General features: G+C 39.5%; 1 protein-coding gene across 6 annotated transcripts in view; it reads left to right on the top strand.

Annotated features, from left to right (window-relative positions):
* Positions 1-2,002: 2,002 nt before the first annotated feature.
* The window catches only part of MBNL1 (muscleblind like splicing regulator 1), a 340,513-nt gene continuing 326,372 nt past the window's right edge, over positions 2,003-16,143 (top strand). Inside the window, exon 1 of one of the 6 annotated variants that reach the window (XM_069213324.1) lies at positions 2,003-2,226. The gene's annotated coding sequence lies outside the window, so the exon portion shown is untranslated. The remainder of the gene's footprint in view (positions 2,227-16,143) is intronic. The other 5 variants (XM_069213326.1, XM_069213331.1, XM_069213329.1 and 2 more) reach the window with 5 other exon arrangements.

Raw genomic sequence — 16,143 nt, 5'->3', positions numbered from 1 at the left:
GTGCTTGTATGATCTATATTGGATGCAGGTGAGTGGCGTGGTGTATTGACGATAACATGATTGTGTGGGCCCATTGGAGCAAGCACTGATATGATTTATTGCTTACTCTGGGTGCCACTATGTGATGTTTTAATAAAGGAATAAGGGTGATCCCCCTATGGGGTAATAGGTAGCATTGGGAGGGTTTAATTAAAGGTACTCTATTTTCGTAGAAGGTTTTAGACCTTTTCCATTTATTCTTATTTCTGTACAAACATGAAATGAAAGTGTTGGAAGAATATATAATCGTCCTGAAGAAGGTGGTAGATGGACTGTGAAACACCACCGATTAGCATTGATGTTGACGCAAGTTGGATTGCTGGACCCATTGGAACTGGCGTATAATAGATTAGAAATTGGGTGCATGAATCAGATGGCCAGTGTATACCAAACTTGGGATAGCAGATGATAGACTAGGGAGGTTGTCTTGTGTTTTGTCTCCCAAATTATTAGTTTTAGCCTAGATTTCCTCTAGTGGTCCCTTGTGGGGCCCGTGGGATTTTTTTAAGAGTTGTTTTATGTTTTTTGTTCTATATGGGATTATTAATAAATATTTTTCCAGATATTCCTTTATTAAGATTTATCATTGGAGTGAATGAGTGTCAGAGTAGTGTGTTGAGTGGTGGAGAGTTCTTTGTTCCTCCTGGGGTTACTCTTTTTAAATCGCTCTGTAGTGGAGTACCTGTGGGTGGGGTTACTCTTTTTAAATTGCTCTGCAGTGAAGTACCTGTGGGTGGTCGGAGGACCAGGGTTTCTGGCGATGGGCGTGGTCCAGGTGCAGACAGGCTCAGCCGGGCTTGTCTTTGGTTCTCTGATGGTACATCTGAATGCAACAACTGTGCACCCATGCTGCGGCCTCCATTAAGTAGGTTCTGGGAAGGGCGCTGGGGAGGCACGTGGCAGGAAGCAGGAAACGGGAGGGCAAAGAACTGGCGAGGAAAAGAAAAACTATGGCTAGGGACTAAATTAAAAACTTAACTAAGATAAGTAAACTAAGACTAAAAACTAAACACTAAGACAAAAACTAGCTGACAGGCTAAGAAGGCCTGCAGACCAGGACTAACTGCACTAGGTAGGAGCAACCTAGCAGCCGTATGGAGGAAAGAGGCCCACGGGGATGGGGGCACTATCAAGCAGCAGTGGGGAGGTGGTGAGGACCAATAGTATCTATTGATGTACTTACTATGAATAAAAAGTACAAGAACACATCAACTGTTTACATAGCCTGGAGTTTAGAGTAGCAATGGTTTACCTCAAATGTTAGGACTGAAAAAATATATCATTTTTCACAATCTGTGTGAAGTGCACTTCTCCCCTTGTATGGAGAAGCATGCTTTGAATGAATTTACTTCACAGCTGTTCCATGCTGCTGAACGCGAAGCGTTTCAGTACACCTTCACTATTGTGCAAACTAGTCATAGTCCGAGAAACACTGTAAATCTAAAGACATCGTAAACCTGATGGGGGAAATAATGCATAATAATTACCATATTAACATACGGAATTAAAGAGGCTTGCCAATGTTGGTAAACTTCAGACCCTGATAGAATTTTGTTGATGTCTATTGTTTCACAGTGCCTCATAATGTGCATGGGCAACCCTTACATATGTGGCATATTAATGCGTGTTTTCTCTCTGTAAATACAACTTGGAGGAATATGAACGTCTCACATTTGGTCTACAGTACTTCTCCGCGGGTATAATGTTGTGCATAGAAGTTGGAAGATACCAACTGCAGCATTCAAGGGGTATGTTTTCCCAAAAGCAGCATATTGGCCGCGTCTACTTCTCCAAGTGTTTACCTATAAAAAATCTAAATCCCGTATATTTTTAGGTTAAACGTTGGCCACACACCGCTTTCGTGAAGTAGAATAAACAACCACTGTGGCCTCGCTCAAAACATTTTTCCTCCCCTTGCATTCTTGAGGCTTGACAAGTACGCCCAGCACTTCCTGGTAGGGTTGCTGCCGAGGGGGAGGGGCGTTGCAGGCATCAATGCAAACCAGACATTAGAGATAACACCGCACGGCTACATTCAACAGTCTCCCCACTGCGGCCAGCACGATGCATCGGTGGCAAGGAAACTGACTCTTTCACCTTCATATCAATATTGCACTGCAATGAACGAATTCCAAAATGCCTTGGGAAATGTGTCCACAACCTGGTTGCCTCTAAAAAAAATGTAAGGTAAGGTTATAACGACTGTTATTTCCTATAACTAAAATGTGGAAGGATGTATGTGAAAGTTATGATTCATATTTCGAATGTTCGCGAATTGCCACCTCAGCGTGCAGTCTCTTGTCGCACTCCGCCTGTTACTAAGGACAGGCAGGAGACTGCGGCCGCAGATCTGCTTAAAGCAGCCTTTTCCTGTCTGTGCACTGTCACGACACAGACGGCGATCGCACTGCTGTATAGCGCTCCACAATGAAGCAGGTGCACAGACGTGTCACAGGCACTACACAACTTAGCTAGCGGAGTGGGATTGCGTCTGTCAACGACGTGTCTCCTCTGAGTGCAGAGATCTTTCAGTGTTACGCTCACATCTCACGTACTTGTGTTGCAATAGGCGAAAAATGTTCAGTAATAGGTTAATTTTCTGAACCCTGCATATAAATTACTCGTGACATGTTTAGCCTTGCTGCCTTAAATGGAGAGTGCTGTCCTCCAGCAAAGCATCGCTCGTGCCAAGTTTGCAGGAAGGATGACGCCCCTTTTGAGTTTTTTTCTTGTTTTTTTCACTATTTTGTAGCGCGTCGTTGCAAACTATTAGAAAAGTTAGTTAATGCGTCTAAACATTCATTTCATAGCCCTAGTAAATTAATTAGAGAAGGGAACACGAACAAAATGTCGAACACTATTCCCATCAGCCAAACAAAGACATATGTTAGGAATAAACATATGTCGCATCGATTGATTTGGGATTTTCTTTATTAACCAAAGCTATCGAGAATGTAATGTGTTTTATCACTATACACATGCACTTACAGAGATCAGATTCAAGTGGGACTTCAGGCCTAAAGAGAAGGTACTGGGTTTAAGTACGACGTCTACGCTTGTACGGAAGCCGATGAGCGATTGGCGACCGAAAGACTAATTATACTCATTCTGTTGGCACCGACTTTAAAAGTACCACAACTTTGAAGACATTGCGTATTCTTTTAAGTATTTTTAAAGTAGCGATTGGGAACTGGAAAGTGGCTATTAGTGCAGCAGGTGCAGTGACATCGGGTTTCGATTGTCATTGGGACCGCTTCACCCAAGTTATGACAATCTTTTACTAACTCAACAGGAATGGGATGGCCCGCCTTCCTGAAAGGCTTATGGCACACCTGCCACACCACTAAGAACCCAGGCCAAACAATTCAAAGCTTGAAAATGGTATGGAGTATCAAACTTATTATTTGATTCTCACCAATCCAAGAGTTGTTTGGCTTTGCTTGAGAGTGTACACTTACAGTACTCTATTCTGTATATATATTTTACACTGTCAAAAGTAGTAACGAAGTTTATGTTTGCTCATAACTTCAGACAACTTGTGGTCCACTTTCAAGTGCTTTAGTTTAAAATAGGGTTGGAGTTTGGATTCCTTTTTCTTTTGCAGTGAAAATAACTTTGCTCTTTTTGTCCCTCACATTTTGAGTCAAAATAGCATAAGTTAAATGTGCTGTAATTTATTCATCTGTGAGATGGTGTGGTGTTATTCTTCAGCCAATGATGCATATTTACTTAATATTAATTTAATTATATGATTTGCTCTATTGTTTTAGTAAGCATGCATTGCTCCTACTTAGTATAAGATATTTTGGCAGTAGTGAATTGCTTAATTAGGTAATTATATTGAATATTTATGGAATATAATAATTGAAGTATTAAATTCATTAAAAATTTAATCTATTTGGCTTGCTTTTATTTCATGCTAAATGATTAAACTATATAAACTCTATGTTTGTATAATACAAAACAACACATTATAGTCCTGTAATGATAATGGAGCATGCTGACGATATAAAATAAGCAGTGGTAAAGGTATATTGTACCATATTATACAATACCTCACATTGTTATGACATTACCTTTGCAATAAATCTAGGCATCTCATCGGCAGAAATATATTTTGAACACTAATGATGTTTTTCTTGTGAATTGTGGAGAATAATTAACACATGTATTAGCATTCTCACTGATTATGGGGCCTGAACACAGGCTGCGCGTGCATGTAGACATATAATTATGCACTTACTGAGCTCTAAGTTCTGACTTGTCTCGTTGTCTTCTTTGTAAGGTGCATGCAATTTGACAATCCAGGATTTAGTTGGTGAAGGTCTTCTAGGCCTCACCTTGGTCCTTACACTCACAGGACACTTTATTAAGAGTTGGGCACATAATCACATTGACGAGAGAAGTTACCTTCTTCTTGCCCTTGCATAGGTAATTTCATTTGTGTATATGATTTGTTAGCATTTATTTTATGCTACCATATAGTGACATTTGTAAATTATAGGAAACTCCTATGCCCTATAGATATAAAGTAACATCTGGAAAAGCTTCCTGATAGTATTTGTCCTGTACACACTAGATAAACTCCAAATAAAAAATACATAAATAAATAAAAAATAAAACTTTCTTTCAGGGAATATAACAAGCATGTTCAAGAAGGTACAGCAGTTTTCTAGGTGTGCAGTTAAACAGGGGAGTTCCGATGAAGAGCTCCCGGGAATTTCAATGGCAATCTTTACTTTCTGTATTTAGAAATTCTGATCAGATGATGGGGCACACGTTAATCTTTTAATCATTTACCTACTTTCTAGTTTCTAATAGTCACATGGAAAACGTCGGTGGCTCGCAAACTTCACCATGTCTGTATTCACTTTAGCTAAACTGTCTAATATAGAAGGTCATTTTTGTTCCTGAACATATGGCAATTTAGTTTAAAAGAAGTTTCGAATGAGTTTGTGAAAGCATATAGTAACCAAATAGAAACACAGCGAGTCTTTTGTTTTATGTGTCTCTGTTGATATATGTTCATGCTCCATTTAGACGTCAGATATACAGGGTGGGTAGCAAAAACGGAAAGCCCTTAATTACGTAGGACGTGTCTGGATACCAGTTGACTGACTAAACAGACTATAATTGCCCCTTTCTGGCTGAGTTGTGAAGCCCACAGCTATTACTGCCTTGGAGGAGTTAAAGGCAGATCTGAATTGTCTCAGTGTTGATTTCAGAATCAGCTTTTCATACTTTATTTATCTTAGACGCCTTTAAGTAGTTTTCTGATCTAAATTGAGGGGAAAGATGATGCAACAATCTCACCATGCTGTTAAGCCGCATGGCAGCAATGACATGTAGCTAGTGCATTTGGGCGCTATTGCTTTTAAATACTTTTAAATGCAAAATACAAGCAACACTCCTCCTATTTTATTATTATTATTATTATTATTAAGTGGCATTTTTCAAAGCACAAGTAACGTCTAGTCAGTGTGCAGCAAAGTTGTAGGCCTCGTATAAGGAGAGTTGGGTGCCAATCAAAGGAATACTGTTGCATACCAGTGCACCTCGAACCCGAAGGATCTGCCCTTCTATTTTTTGTTTTTGAATTTGGGCACTACAAACAGCGCCTCCAGGTTGGACCTCAAGGTGCAAAGGGGAAAATAATTGAAAACGTTTTGAAAATTTTCTTGGATATTGTGTAACCACATTTTCACAAATCTGCTATTTGCAAACGTTTGCTACTTCGTGGTCTGATTGAATCTGATTTACTACTAGGTGGTTCAGGCGCTGAAAAATTGGATCCATGTTTTCATTTTTAAACATAAAAATATGCATGACAGAGTTTCCCTTGCTTTTAGTTCATGAGCGCTGGATTAGATGCCGTGTTACTGCCTCTTTAAGTTCATATTTTCATTGATTGTTTAACTTTCCACTTTAGCAAATTAAATTAAATTAAGGCCACAGTAACTAAGCTGCGAAAAGCACGGTGGCCCCGAGCACCCAAAATACGTGTCACATCCTCAAAATGATGCTATTATGTGAGCCAGTAATTCAGTTAGCTTCTTACATCAATAGGCCTTTTCACGACCAACAGAACATCACTCTACTAAGACATGATCTCTGAAAATCTCTAATTTGCCATTATCTAACTGGTTGTAAGGTTAGGAAGGAGGCTTTTGTGCTTATCCGAGTCAGATGTGAGCCCTGCTGTGCAGAGGCCGTGCCGCTGTCGTGTGGCATCTGAAGTGTAGCTGTCAAATTGTCTTTCGTTCTTCCTCAGATGTAAACCGTGCGCGGCATTTGCGTATCTGCTGTCAAATTTATGAAGGACATGCTTTTTTTAAAACTTTTTTTAAAAAAGCAGATAAGGGAATATTCTTTGATTTAATGTTTTACAAATAGCATTATTACTTTGTGTGAGCACCTCCGCTATAGTGGTTGGCTTAACTTTGTAACGCATCAATCTTTCTCGAACAGTTTAACTGGAATTAGGGCTTGCCCGGAGGTGCTACATTCTGCACGTTGGCTCCTTTCAAAGCGCTAGAGGCCTGAAGCGAAGTGTTTTTTGGATGCAATGAAAGTAACTGCAAGAAATGAAAAAAGGGGATTATAGCCACAAGTCAGAGTGAACAGTAAAAACGAAGAAATATGTCCAAATACAGAATAACCAACATCAATACCCAATTGTGCAAAAGCGTTTCATGAAAACACATCAACCTATTAAACTTTCAATGTAACAAAAGTCCCCACCCTATGAACACAAAAACACGTATCACTTTGGCCTAGTCCACAGAACCTTTATTAATTTGTGGAATTTTGTATGTTTTAAAAGCCCAATTATATTAATACAAAAGAATCTCAATTTTAAGTTTTAGAAGCCAACTTCTGCACAAGTGAGGGCCAGTCCCTCATTTCTGTTAGCTCTTCGCAAACACTGACAGGCCTCTGCAAAAGAGTTCATATTATGAGAATCAGTTTCTCCATAAAGGCACCTTCTATGTCTTATGGCAGCTGCCACGTTGTAAATGCACTTCTTAAAAGCTGGGGCCAATGCATAACTGCGGCTGACTTCCACACACTGGCACTATTGTAAGATCATATTAGATTACATTAACATACGAATTTTAATTGTGATAGAACTGAACTGTTGATAGTCTTATAATTATTTAATTAGAGAAATACGTGTTAGCACAATAATAAAATCTTATTAAAATATAAATAAACATATCTAGGACTATGAATAATTGGAATTCATGCATCACTTCCACACCAGTTAATGAATCCCTTTGATATCATTTGTGTCATAGTGTAATGAAATCACCCAGTAAATAAATTCAGGTTGACAAATATGCCTACTAGGTTAGAGATCTCATATACAGTGAGCCATTTTGTCCTGACTTCTGCCAGCTTGTATGTACTGCCATTTACCTAATGAATTGCTTGTAAGAGCTGACACTCTCTTGAGCACTCCGGCAGAACATTTATCTTTCCAAAATTGATACATATTAGCTGTCACAATATTACTGCTATTGTCATTAATTGGTAGTTGTGCGCATGGAAACAATGATGCTATTTACCAGTAGGAACAACAGAATGGAGGCGAATTAAGTGAAGATCGGGATACGTATTACACAAAGTGTCAGACATTAACAAAATGTGAGTATGTTGAAAGAGTGATGTATGGGATGAGATATCTCTAGAACTGTAATACAGTATTTTAGGAGAGTGGCAACATATATAGAAAGCATCAAATAGCATAGGTGACATGAGTAGAACACCATCCTGGCAGCAATTCTGAAGAGTTACTGAACAATTTTGAACTGTTAGTACAATTTTGCAAGAAGGCAGTAAACTATCACCATGTAGTGCAAGTGATGCTAGTGAATGTACACAAACTTTCAATCAGCACCTGGTGTTCTGGCGTGTCACAGTATGACCAGTGTGTGGGGTGGCCTTTGCCCTGGAAATTTAGAAGCTGTTCCCTGATGTTTAATACAGAGGTCTCTATTTCCCTAGGGGATCAGAAATATGACTGAAAGTGACTTAGAATGGCATTCAACTCTAGGTTGGGGTACAGTTGGTGTATGATCACAGGTGCAAGCAAATTTACAATACAAAGAAGGTATGATGTATGTCTGTGTTTTACTAGATTATGTTCACAGAGAATTTTCTTTGGAGTTGGTGGGATAATTGAATGTTTGATAGACTGGGACATGGCACCTCTTGATAAGGAGGCATTGATAAGCCTGGTGATGATTGGAGTGAGTGTTGGAAGCCCATGATGGATGACTTTTACATTAGCAATGTTCCAAGGGTGAGGGGATTTTCTGAATGAGGCTTAATGGTTACAGATGTTAGATTTTTTTATGAAAGCAAACACCAAATCCAGTCTAAATTGGGTGAAAACAGAACTAAGGTACAGGAAACAATGGTCCATATAGGCTGGAATCCAATACCACCAATGATAACAAACCTCATGATTTCTCCTGCCTTGCCTCGACCCATATTCAGGAAGGCATCTAAGAACTATAACTTGCGGTGAAGAGTGTAAAGCTTAAAATACCCAGCCCCCCTCAAATGACATATAGAAAGTACTGGATTGTCTCTATTCCCCGGGTGAACTGCCACAAGAGAAAGTGGCAGGGCCCAAAACTGCACCAATCCATCTTATTTAGAAGTGACGAGTATTGGGTAAGCACAAAGAGAATGTTTTGTAAAATACAAAGAGCAGCTTCTCATAGGTCTGGGACAAGTAGCCCACTAGCAAATCTTCACTTTACATTGCATGTTAAGAACACATTATGGTATATCTTACATTTTAAGACAGTATCAAAAAAGAGGACAAAACCCAGCATGGGGGGAACAACCCCCCTTTTGCAAACACCTTTCATGAAGACCATTGCATCCATCCAGCAAACTCGTCCTTTTCACTTCATCATGCTGAGACACTGCCACAGCCAACTCATTCCACAATAGGAATTTCACTCATCTTTTACACAAGGTAATGATAATGAAGCAAATGGCAACTGTGAAGTAAGAACTGCAGAACACAGGTAGCAATGAGAGAAACATTAGCATTATTTAGCTTCACTAAAGTGGGAGGTCATGCCTTCTACGAAACTGTGCTGCATAGAATGAAACGCCAGCATTGCTGAAAGACAAGCTGTGCCTTGGATTAGTCCCAACATGTGACTAAGAATGCAGGAAAGCATATGGGTCTCAGACTGTAAACCAACTATTGATTATTTAATTAGCTCTTAGTTTGCAAATTGTCAGAGCTGGTTGGTGTGCAATGAACTGAGAAGAAATACTTTACCCGTAAACCCATTTTGGACTCTCTCCATTAATTAGTCCAACTAGTTACAATGCAAGACATCAGATGATATTAATAGTGTTATATTTTGGATATGATTTGAAGGTTGCCCATGCATAGTTGCCTCTTTTTTGTATTGCTGCACCCAGTGGTTCTGATTACACTGCTTAATCCCTTAATCCTATGAACATTTAGGTTTATGGCCTGATTTAGATCTCGGCAGATGGAATACTCCATCACAAATGTGAAGGATATCCTGTCCGCTGTATTACAATCGCCATAGGATATAATGAGATTGTAATATGGCAGGCATCACGTTTGTGAAAGGGGTTTTCCCCTTAGCCAAGATCTAAATCAGGTCCTTTACCTTTGGTAATATTCCATCGAATTCACCCCGTGGGATTTAATTTTTTCCCTGGCAACATGCAACATACCTAGCAATTGCTTTTAGAAATGTCTTATATATTAGTGTTCTCATGTTTATTTTTACTTACGTTGTTGTAATATTTATCTTTGTGTTCCTTGCAAGGGAAGGACATTTCAGTAAATACAATGTCAGGTGACTCAGAGGTGTTGTTATAAAAATAACATCTACCAATTCCAGTCGCTTCCTTTTCAGAAATCAAATCCACAGCCTAAATAATATATGTTCATTATAGTATATGTGTATCTAGTCTAGTGTGAAACATAGAATTGCACAACCCAAGCCTCTCTTTGGAGGTAAGCATCCTGAATATCGACCCCAGAATATTGATGGGACACAATTGTAAGAACAAATTATCAAAAACAAAATATTTACAGTTAAATAAGCCTAGATTTTCTAAACCCAACTCCACATCCATGTGTCTTATTAGTACATATGTCTTCAAGCCACATAGATGTGGAGTTATGAATAGTGAATCTATACTTCCTCATATTCTCTTACCTTTCAATATTTTGTCCCTTGATATTCTGTCCTCAATATTGCTGTATTAAGATATTCTGGAGGTTGATATTGAATAGTGCAGACGTGGATGGATTTGTTAATTGGGCTGCTTTACAGGAGCACAGCAATATGTTTAAATACTGTCAACTCCATTGTCTAGATAAAAGACCAATCTTGTCTTCAAACTCCAGTGCATCATATACACTTTCTACACATCACAGAACTAGTATATTTCAGTTATGTGGCCTTTCTGTTCATGTGAGACTTGTCAACATATGCAGTTTATCCAGTTGCTCTTCTTACAAGCATAATCAAATTGATGCTTGTAATTAACTAGCAAAGTTACACAAACAATTGCATAATTTCGTACACTATAGTGTACAAGTGCATTTCATGTCTGCCACATGTGCATTGTTACATATTTTACCTGACAATACTTTGCTACTTACATATTATAATTCAAGCATCAGTTATATCTTATAATTAGCAATTTTCTAAATGACAGTAGACTGTAATATTCATAGACTATGAAAATGTGTCCCACGTTGAGGCTGACCACCCATGCTTCAAAATAATGTGTGAACAAAAACAGAAAAAGGTAATGGGTGGATACTTGAATTAATCTCAGTCGTTGTAATACACCTGGCCATTTTCACACACTATGAGTGATGTGGTTACTGTTCCACTGTAGATAGGTACCCTGCATTTTCAAATCAACCTTGCCAGCCCCCTTAGGGTTAGGTAATTCTGACATGCTATCCCATCTGGAAAGGAAAGCTGAAAATATTCCAGCCTTATTAGGCCCTCCTCAGTGCAGTGCAGCTTGTGTCCTATGGCACAGTGAACTACGGAAGCCACAACTGAAAAACATTGCAACATATCCTTTCAGATGACTATTTCCTAATATTTATAAACTTATGGCAATTTTGTGTTCTGTTTCAAATGACAAATATTATGCCAAAGGTTGATGAGAACATGGAGTGGAGTGGCACAAGACATTCTGTCATGAACTAGAAAACTTTAATATGATTTAGACTTATACTTACAGCGGCACCATAAGTAGTTCTTCTTTCTTTCAGCTTCATTTTCAAATGTTGTAGATTTAGACCAGTAGGGCCTGAAATTGCAATACATTTATTAAAGCATTCCTTGTCCCTTAAAGGCACAGGTGCTGGCTAGTAAAAGAAAATGTTCCCATTTGGGAAGACGTGGGAAGCAGGCAGCGGTCATCTGGACCACTGCCTCCATCCCCATAGGCCACTGACATGAGTTCTTGCTACCCCCGAGACAGCTGACATGATTCTATGATTCACAAAGGAGAAGGTGCTCTAAGGAGATACCTTCACATTCTACAAATCAGTTACCACCCCCAACAGGGTGCTCGGTAACACATCAATGGTTTGCAACCGTAGTTGCAGTCACAAACCATTGATACTTTCCTTTTCAAAACACAAATAGGAGGAAGACGCCCCTTTCACACCACCTCTTAAATGTGATTAGGAAAGGATTGTAAAACTCCTGTTATGAGTTGGAAATTATTATCTGACTTCCAAAATGTTTTTTGTACATTAACAAAATCTCTTTTGCTCTCACATAACCTGTGATTTTGAAAATCGCGTGGTCTGCGAATGGTAAATGGCTTCATGGGTAACTCACTGCTTCAACAGTATCGTCACATGGTTAGCATTGTCAGGAAAGTACGAGGTTATGTTAGAGAAAATATAGCTTAGCTTGTTCATGGTAGTCAAAACTAATGTACAGTAGTTTGACCTATGAACTGTTTAACTAACAAGTTAAAGAGAGGAAATTCTATCACCGACAAGTAGTAGAGTAATGTTTCTTGTGTTCAATTCACTGTATTTGTATTGCAGCTAATTTTGTGATTGCTCGTAACTTATAGTAATTCATGTTTAACCAACTTCTGTCTTCCCCTAAAGTTATTCTTTAATGTTTATCATGTGCACGTTTCTTGGTTCCTCAAACACGTTTTTTTTTAATAATTAAAATCGTACCAATATCTGACTACCCGAATCCAGGTGAACACTTCACAAGAATATGAATCATCTCAAAGGTTTGACTCTTTTCCAGTGTTAGACATTATTGGTCTTTGATTTCTATGCCATGTGACTGGATTGACAGCGGCTTTTAGATAGGCAACAGAAGGATAGAAATACCCAGTAAGAATAATTAATAGCAGTAAAGCTTTTGGTCCTTGGTGCTCACATTTGTTTTAAGGAGAAAAAGTGGAGGGCCATTTTAAGTTTGGTGGAGTAGGAGCCCTGGTTGAAATGAGCAGGGAATCCCACTTGCCTCCTTTTGAGGTGGGGGAACCACTAGGTTTCCTACAGCAAACCATCTGCTGCTTGTGCCATGGGAAAGTTTTGACCCATCTGCTTAGGATCACCAGATCAAATCCTGAGCAGGACCATGCCATTTAGGGCAATTTAAATGTACATTTTTCCAGCCTGGGCGGACATGGGCAGCGAAAAAATGGCATGCATGAAAACTCCCGTCACATCAGAGTCAAAAGTCCCTCAGAATCAGGGTTATTTCAGGGTTTGTTTCTGAGAAGCATATATAATGACATGTGGCCTGCCATGACATGGCAGTTTGCTTGACATTACTCTTTTGACATAAGGTTTTCCCAATGTATTGACAGAAGCACTTTTCACAAAAGCAATGTATGGGTGGATTTTCCACCACCCAGTGGGTTGAGATTCCGGCATTTGCTAGAACATTGAGTAGGTTGGTGGGTATCCCGCTGAACTTTAAATGATTGTAGGTAGTAATTCAATTAATATATTAATATATTTGTTTTGCCATAAGACAACCAATTTGTCAGTCATAAATCCGACACAATCCTGTGCACACTGTACAACAGAAATGATTTAGTGGATAGCGTACCTTTCCATAATCACGATTGATTGGATCAATTTACTTCCCATTCTTTATTACAAAACAATATTTCATTCTCAATTCTGGAACATTTATATAACACTTATGTAACGTGTATATGTCACTTTCCACCAAAACATTTTATTGTCTTTCCTATCTTTTCTATTCTTCTTTCTGTTATTTCTTGATGGCAGTTAATATTATTTTTTGCCACCAAGCTCATGTCAATGGAACTGCAGCATTTTTCCACTGTGTCATAAGGATCACCTTGCAGTTGTTAAAGTAGGGAAACATTGTGAAGGATCAATGCATATATTTAGTGTTGAATGGAAAAACATCATGGCTGATCATGAATGTCCACTGGAAGCAATACTTTAGTACCTAAATAACTGTGTTTTTAAAATTTAGATTCAGATAATCTCTGGGACCTAGTTGGCAGAGGCATGCACCCTGTCCAAATAGGTAGCACAATCCAGTCAGGGTAAGTCAGATACACACCCTAAATTAACCTGTGTTCACCCTCCGGTATTTTGCCACAGATCAGTCAGGCTTAACATAAGAGTCAACGTGTAAAGGATTTGTGCAACACTTAAGAAGTAACACAGTGAAAACACCATAGAAAGAATCCACACCAAGTTAGATCTTAATTTAATTAACAAAACAAGACCAAGAACGACAAAAATACAATAAGTAGAAGTTGCGATGTGAATGTTTAAATAATTTTTGCAATTGTAGAGGTTAGCAACCTAAAGCACAACCGGGGCTGTCTGGTCTCGCTAGACCGGGGTGAATCCAAAGTTCAGGCCAACTGCAATGGAGCGCAGGCTGGCTACCAACCTTGTCCTGCTAAAACAGTACTTTTGATCAAGAGTTGGGTCACTGTCGATGATCCAAAGCAAGGAGCCATGCCGTCTGTGATGCAAAGTCCTCAACCTCAGCGGCGATGAGTCAGCGTCAAGGGAGGATATGGCCGCTTTGATTGGCATAACAGCACTGATGTGTCAATTTTAGCAGAAAGCATCTGAAGAATATGCTTCTAAGGGCACAGGACTGGATTGGCACCACTTGACAGGGTAGGACTCACATTTGGCAGCATGCAGGAGCTGCAGCAGAGTTGTGGTGAAGTTTCTGATGTGTCTGAGATTTCAGAACATAAGGCAAGCCAGCAAGACCTTGGAGTCACTTGGTTCCCTAGATGAAGAGATGCAGGTCCAGCCCTTCTCACTCCCAGGAAAGGAGGGTCATAGGCAGCAGGACAGACACAGCAAAGTCCAACAGAGTTCCAGCAGAGTGGCAGTCCTTTCAGCACAGCAATCCTTCCTTCTGACAGGTTAACCCCTAGGTCCAGAAGTGTATTGATTTGGTAGGGTCAGAGGTCCGGTTCTTATACCCAGTGGTACCTTTGAAGTGGGGGTGACTTCAGAGAGGGACATTGCCATGCACACATGTCCTCCCTTTCCTTCCCTGGCTCCAGACACACTACAGGGGGTTATGCAGTGCTTTGTGTTGGGTTAGACACAGCCCTGTTCAGATACAAGTGTCACTTTCTCTCTCCCATCTAGTTCAGGAAGGCCCATTAGCCTGGTGATGAGCCATCAACATGTAAATGGCGCACCTCAGCTCCCTTTGTGTGCAAGTGTCTAGAGGGAATGTACAAGGCTCGGTTGTCACCCAACCCAGACATGTATTGGAGACAGGCAGCAGGTACACAGCGCTTAAGAGCAGAAAAATGCCAACTTTCTAAAAGTGGCATTTTTAAAGTTCTAGTCTTAAAACCAACTTTACTGTTAAAGAGGATGTATTATTACAAGTCCATAGGTACCAAACAAGACAGTCATACTCCTTCCCAATCAGGAATTACACTTAATAAGGGTATTAAGAAATCCCCAATGCTATTTTATGAGTGGGATGGGACTCAGTGGTAAATAAGAATTTGGGATTTTTCAGGATAAGTAACACAAAAAATTATATGTCCTGCCTTTTACTGACATGGCACCCTACCCTATGGGCTACCTAGGGCGTACCTTAGGGGGTGTGTTATGTTTAATAAAAGGGGAGTATAAGGCTTGGCAAGGGCTCTTAAATGGCAAGTCGACATGCAGTAAAACATGCACATACAGGCAATGTGGTGGCAAGCCTGAGACACATTTAAAGGGTGTCTTTTAGTGGGTGGCACAATCAGTGCAGCAGGTCTGCCAGTATCATTTCATTTAGAGTTCCTGGGCACACACAGTGCACTTTACTAGGAGCTTATAAGTAAATTAAATATACCAATTGTGGATACACCAGTGTTACCATGTTTTAGGGGAGTGAGCACATGCTCTTTAGCACTGTTTAGCAGTGATAAAGTGCCCAGAATTCTGAGGCCAACAAAAACATATCAGCAAACGTGAGGCAAAGCAGGCAAAACAAAATGGGGAAAGACCACCCTTAGGCTGTCAAGTCTAACAGTTCTCTTATCACTAATCTGCTTCAAGTTTTTGTAGCCTCAGTCTCCTTAACACCAATTAAATTACTTGCTGGCTCATTACATGCATTTTGTATTCATTGACAGAAGTTCCTGGTGGGTGTCCTTGTTCCTCACACCGTGACATATTTTCTGCCCTTCTCTTGTTTTTACACAATCATCAATAGTTGTCCAGTGTAAGTCTTGACAGAATTTTGTGATATCAACATGATATAGATTTGCATGCACACAATCTAAATTGGAATCATTTTCATAGTCTTTGAGTTTTCATTAATTCTGACATGTTTCTGGCCGTGACAGACTATCATTGAACATGTTGCATATTTACACAATTAAGCAGAAGATTAAAAAAAATGGCTTCCCCATTATTACATCATTGCAGTTCCTCTTTTTCAGATTTAGGGCCATTCTGTTTTCACATGTACCAGTAGAGATGAGAGGTGTCCGTTACCATTGTTGTCTAGGAAAATGTCTTTACAAATGAAGCTATAACGCAGCTTTTTCAGCTGAACA

The sequence above is a fragment of the Pleurodeles waltl genome, chromosome 11, assembly GCF_031143425.1.
Source record: "Pleurodeles waltl isolate 20211129_DDA chromosome 11, aPleWal1.hap1.20221129, whole genome shotgun sequence".
NCBI classification, from domain to species: Eukaryota; Metazoa; Chordata; class Amphibia; order Caudata; family Salamandridae; genus Pleurodeles; species Pleurodeles waltl.
Note: the sequence above shows the minus strand (reverse complement) of the source record. Positions and strands in the feature narration are given on the sequence as shown.